Genomic DNA, 6,937 nt, shown 5'->3' with positions numbered 1-6,937 from the left:
ATGCTTTCTGCATTGGCAGCTGTGTTCTTTACCACTAGGGCCACCTGGGAAGCCCATAAGTGGAATGTAATCATAGGAAAGATGCTTCAACCATTTTCTGGAATAAGAACAGCTCTGACCCAAGACTCGGGAAGTCTGAGTGGTGGGAAACCTTAGAGGGTGAAGCAGAAATGCTGAGATTTTCCAGCACTTCTTTTATTCGTGTTGATGGCATCAATGTTTCATAGTCCCTTGAGAAATTTTATTTATCCACATTTAGAACAGAGGAATGGTACTGTAAAATAATACTCTTCTCCTTTACTCAAAACTCTCAACCTAAAATGTCATCAGACACCATTTCTAAGATATTTGCTTGGACATTTATGCATTTTCATTTGAAAATACATTTCTTTCAGTGTAGGTATCTCTTTTAGGCCTTTAATTAGAGCTTTATAAAGCATTACATATGCAGGGATTTAGCATATACTAGTTTAATTGTTTTGATTCTAAATTTATCTTAGTCACTTAAAAATTCTTTAGTTTTTGAAGATAGAGATTAAGACTGCTCTTCAATTTAACAAACATTTGTACAAGCTTAATATAAGCTTCAGGTATTTTAACCTTTATTACTCTCCTAATAGGAACTGAATGTATTATTTTCTTCTCAGACCTTTTCTTTTCATCAGAATTTTTATCTTGTCCTTCTAGCAGTTGTATCATCTCTCCTAAATTCTGGTGCAAAATTTGTATCTGCCAAAAAGATATTCCAGAGCAATTTTACTAGCTCCAGTCATCTTATGGCATTTTCTCTTAACACCTATATACTTTGCTAGTCTGCATTTGTTATTCTCCTTAATATGTAGTTTGCATGCATGCTCAGTCTTTCAGTCACGTCTGACTCTTTGTGACCCTATGGACTATAACCTGTCAGGCTCCTCTGTTCATGGGATTCTCCAGGCAAGAATACTGGAGTGGGTTGCCATGCCTTCCTTCAGGGGATCTTCCCAAGCCAGGGATTGAACCTGGATCCCTTATGTTTTCTGCATTGGCAGGTGGGTTCTTTACCACTAGCGCTACCTGGGAAGTGAAATATATGATTTACATAGTTATAATTTATAACTTTATCTTAGCAGGAAGAAGAAAATTATCAGTGTCACAGCTATATGTACAAGACATTAGTGTGTAGAGACTAAAGTCTACATGTGTTACCAGTAAACACTATATTTTTATCTCCCTAAGAATATCTTAGCATTTTTTCACTTGTGATTATAATCTGATACTTTAAATCTTAGAATTAGGGTTGGTTCAAAGTGGAAAAACAAATGAATTCTGAGAAACACCTCACACCCATAAACTATTATTCATGGAAGATGATATATTCCCAACTGAAAATAGATGTCCTAGATTTTAAGCATTTACCAAAATTCATTGAGAATTATCATAAGCTTCCATAATTTAGCCTCTTGTGTCTCTAGCTCCCTTTTCATCTCTTTTAATCAAATAGGAATAGATAATCTATATTATCAAGAATTTCAAGGTTTAAAGGAAACCTAGGTAACAATTTTCTGAGTTTTTAATTTTTATTTTTAAATTAATTGATTCTAAATCAAATGATTAATCAAGAATAAAGACGGAAATTTAGTTAACATTCCGCCCTCCGGCCCCCCCACCGACTGAAGACCAACACTGGGCCAAAGAACTAAATGGGCCTCTTGTTACTTACTCAGCTGAATTGATTTTACTCATCCAATTGCAGGAAAAAGCAGCTGGAGAACTGTAGAGGCAGAGCAGTGCTAAGGAGCATACGCTGTGGAGGAGTCTTGCTGTTAACAGTGAAACACATCTCAGAGATGGAGCCACACAAACAGTAAATTCTGACACATTAATCTCACTTGATGGAGTCACCAGATCTCTTGGTATTTCCTGCGTTAATGAAAGTTTGGTTTGTTGAAGCTGTTGGAGAGAGAGACCAGGAGTTTACATTTTTTATTTTCTCTAGTGAGAAGCCTACTCACGAAAAAAAGGAGAAAGTGAGAACAATGTCTCTTCTAACAAAGTGCTAAGGAAGACCCAAAGGGTATTCAAGGATACTGTACCCATACTGTTTTTGGAGAAGTGGCCAACATGGGACAGGATTTTCCATGTTTGATGATAAACAGCCAGGAGAAAAAAACTACCTACATGGCACCATACAAACCTGAACAAAATGTAAGTAGAACATAGCACACAAAATAGTGTTCAAAAGATTGATTCTAGAAAGCAGTTGAAAATACTATTTCTAAATAAGTTACTCTTGCAAAGAAATGAAAGAAAACATAGACTAATTGAAACAGGAATTGATAAAGCAATAGAAAGACATGAAAAATGATTTCACAGGGTTATGAAAAGAAATAGGGAAATAATGATACTAACAACTTAAAAACATTTACATGTAAAAAGATACAGAATGGATATGCAAAAAAAAATAAACAAACAGCAAAGTCAGTGAACTAAAATATAGCCTCAAGAACAATCATAAGGAAGAGCATAAACTACAAGAGATGAAAATCAACAGAGAAAAGTGAATAGACATGGCCGGAGGTGGAGGAAGATGATAAAATCTGTATGTTTGCAAAAGAAATTCAGACAAATTAAATGGACACAAATTCACAAATAAAAGAATATTTTTTATGTAAAGAAAGAAATGTAGTTAGTCTAAAGAAAATCACTTTGTATATGATAAAGATCAATTGCAAGGCACTTCTTGGTAAAATTTTTGAACTTCAAGGCAAACGTATCAATTTCTGTGAATGTTCAGGCTGTACAGCAGGTGAACAGAAAGGAAAAATTTAAAAACACAAATGTAAGCTTATTGCAGCTAGAAGGGAGTTTAAAATATAGGCAGTTTTGAAGGAAGAGGGTATGCTGAGAACTGTGTGAATGGTCAAATTACATACAAAATTAACAGTAAGATGTTTCTACACGTTCAAGAGTCCAAGATGTTTCATCAGCAGTTTTAGGGGTGCCACTTATATTGTTGTATATATGGATGGACTTGTGATAGCACAGACTCACAGATTGGTGAGTCTGCCTGTGCTTCAAAATAAAAGAAATAAAAGCAGTAGGAAATGATCCAGTTAAACAAAAACAAATCAAAGTACAGTATCTAATAAATGAAAAAGTCTAATATTTAATAGTTTGTCTAGAAAATAAAAGCAGTAGTATATTAAATATTATACAAAAATCACGTCATGTTTCTATAACAAAAAAGTGAAATAATTAAACAAAAGTTAGGAAAAAAAAATTACTCTGGACAGGGAGAGAAGACATTAACATAACCACTGGACATTTATTTTTTAAGTAAGAAAGCAGAAAAGCCAGCAGTTTAAGAACTAATCTTTTATAAACAATGAAAGAGATTACTCCTTGGATTAATCAAGAAGAGAAAATATTAATACATATATTTGTAATTAGGAATAAAAAAGTATACAATCACAGAGGAGAAATAAAAAGTATTATATTAAAGTGATTTTTGCCAACAATATGAAGAAATGAAATGAAAATTTGGATAAATATATCCATCTTCTAGAAAACTATAGATTTAAAAAATTGATTCAAAACCCCAAAACATTAAATAGAACTGTATCTGTTTTAATACTCTTTATGTATAAGCTCCAAAAACAAATGAAACAAATCAAAATTTCAAGTTCATATATTTAAACAAATAAAATTTCTGTTTAAATAATATTAGAGCACAGAAAACAAAAAAAAAATTCCACATGTTTAGAAAGATGATAAAACTTTAAAATCTGAACAATATAAAAAAAAAGCATAAAATTTTTTACAAACAAAATATTAGGTAATAAATTTGAGCAGTATACCAAAATCAGTGTCATTTGGTCCCATCCCTATTCTGCTATCCCTGAGAGTTATATAATGCTGTAATAATAGTGAATACATTATTGCAATTCATCATATTAAAAAGTTAAATGAGAAAAGCAGTATTATTACATTTTTAATCCATAAAGATATTTGATAACATTGAAAACCATCCTGTCAAAACTCATTAGTGAAATAAAACTAGAAAGATTGTTTCCTAAAGGGAAGTATTATGTTTAATAGGAAACAATAGGAACATTTTCTTTAAAGGCAAAACAACATAAGAATGTCAGTCTTTATCATTTCTAGACATAGGCCATTAAGCAAAATGAATTGAAATATAACTAACCAAGCTGAGATAGTAAAATTTAAATCATTTGCAAAGAAAATCAGCTTTAGAAAAATGATGTGTCCAAAGAACTTTGTAAGTAGCTTATCATGAATTAAATACAACCACAAAGGTTCTCTTTGTTTTTGTAGTTTATTTTAATTAAAATTAGATCTCAATATGGTTTACAAATTTCTATAGTTATACAAGGTTTTTAACAAAAAAAATAAAGAGTAGAGACAATCAATTTTACTTACTTTTGCTGACTATTGAACATTTATCTCCACTATCTATGGACTGACATTCTTTTTCAGCTTTAAGTATAAATTTTGAATTCTTAGTAGGGAGAAAGTTCTCAGTTCTTTTTCCTATTCCAGTCCCACGTGACTGCTTGATTTCCATTCTATCATTTTCTAACAGAGTTTTATGGTTATTTTGGTTAGACTGAAAAGCAATATTTTGGTGAATATTGATATGATTGTATAATTACCATATAAAGTTGAGCAGGGTACTAAACTAGCAGTCTCCAGCAGTTTGACACCAGGGATTGGTTTCATGTAAGACAATTTTTCCACGGATGGGGGTTTGGGGTGAAGATTCAAGTGGTAGTGTGAACCATGGGAAATGATGGGAAGCGGCAGATGAAGTTTTGCTATCTGGCCCTTGGCTCATCTCCTGCTCTGCCTCCTGGTTCCTAACAGGTTGAAGGTTGGGTACCCCTGTACTAAACCATTGTTAGTTTATTTTCCCTATACAAACCTTGAATCACAAACACGTTTTTAAGTAGGTGACAAAAAAAACCCCAGAGATCTTAAATTAAATATTTGACAGATTTGAACTACAAAACCCGGAATGATATATCCATGATACATAAGTGTATGTATTTCAAGCAAATCATAGATACACTTTAAAAGGTTTTATTTCCTTAAAGGAAGAATCAGTTAGTCAGTCAGTTCAGTCACTCAGTCATGTCCAACTCTTTGCGACCCCATGGACTGCAGCACACCAGGCTTCCCTGTCCATCACCAACTCCTGGAGTTTACTCAGACTCATGTCCATTGAGTCGGTGATGCCATCCAATCATCTCATCCTGTGTCGTCCCCTTCTCCTTCTGCCCTCCAACTTCCCCAGCATCAGGGTCTTTTCAAATGAGTCAGCTCTTTGTATCAGGTGGCCAAAGTATTGGAGTTTCAGCTTCCACATCAGTCCTTCCAATGAACACCCAGGACTGATCTTCTTTAGGATGGACTGGATAGATTTCCTTGCAGGCCAAGGGACTCTCAAGAGTCTTCTCCAACACCACAGTTCAAAAGCATCAATTCTTCAGTGCTCAGCTTTCTTCACAGTCCAACTCTCATATCCATACATGATTACTGGAAAAACCATAGCCTTGACTAGACACATTTTTGTTGGCAAAGTAATATCTCTGCTTTTTAGTATGCTATCTAGGTTGATCATAACTTTCCTTCCAAGGAGTAAGTGTTTTTTAATTTCATGGCTGCAGTCACCATCTGCAGTGATTTTGGAGCCAATAAATAAATAAATAAATAAATAAATAAAGTCAGCCACTGTTTCCACTGTTTCTCCATCTATTCACCATGAAGTGATGGGACTGGATGCCATGATTTTAATTTTTGAATGTTGAGTCTTAAGCCAACTTTTTCACTCTCCTCTCACTTTCATCAAGAGGCTCTTTAGTTCGCCACTTTCTGCCATAAGTGGTGTCATCTGCATATCTGAGGTTATTGATATTTCTCCCAGCAATCTTGATTCCAGCTTGTGCTTCATCCAGCCTGGCATTTTGCATGATGTACTCTGCATATAACTTAAATAAGCAGGTGACAATATGTAGCCTTGACATACTCCTTTCCCAATTTGGAACCAGTCTGTTGTTCCATGTCCAGTTCAAACTGTTGCTTCCTGAACTGCATACAGATTTCTCAAGAGGTAGGTCAGGTGGTCTGGTATTCCCATCTCTTTCAGAATTTTCCACAGCTTATTGTGATCCACACAGTCAAAGGCTTTGGCATAGTCAATAAAGCAGAAATAGGTGTTTTTTTCTGGAACTTTCTTGTTTTTTTGATAATCCAGTGGATGTTGGCAATCTGATCTCTGGTTCCTCTGCCTTTTCTAAAACCAGCTTAAACATCTGGAAATTCATGGTTCTTGTATTGCTGAAGCCTGGCTTGGAGAATTTTGAGCATTACTTTGCTAGCGTGTGAGATGAGTGTAATTGCATGGTAGTTTGAGCATTCTTTGGCATTGCCTTTCTTTGGGATTGGAATGAAAACTGACCATTTCCAGTCCTGTGGCCACTGCTGAGTCTTCCAAATTTGCTGGCATATTGATTGTAGCACTTTCAGAAGAAAGACTGTGATCGTTCAAATCAATAAGAATAAGTGAATTCTTCACTAAAAGGAAAAACAATGAACTAATGTAAATCGTAAAAGACTCACTTGAAAAGAAAAACACAAAAGCATACATACCTTCTCTAACAAACAGTTTTTAAAATGCTAATAAAATACCCACAAGTGTAATATTATTCTTGTCAAATTACCAATAATTAAAAAAATAAATAGCACCCATTCTTGAGGTTGGTTTGGATATAGACTGACATTACGCAGGGGTGCGCTTCTCTAGAATAATTTAAGTATACAGGAGTCACTTTGGGAGGTGGTCCACGATTCATTAGGAAGAAAAAACCCATCAAATGAGGCAGGGCAAACAATCCTGATGTGAATAGCTGTCTCATTAGAAAAGCCCCTGATGCTG

The sequence above is a fragment of the Oryx dammah genome, unplaced genomic scaffold (genome assembly GCF_014754425.2).
Source record: "Oryx dammah isolate SB20612 unplaced genomic scaffold, SCBI_Odam_1.1 HiC_scaffold_27, whole genome shotgun sequence".
Lineage (NCBI taxonomy): Eukaryota > Metazoa > Chordata > Mammalia > Artiodactyla > Bovidae > Oryx > Oryx dammah.
This window is presented reverse-complemented; position numbering follows the sequence as displayed.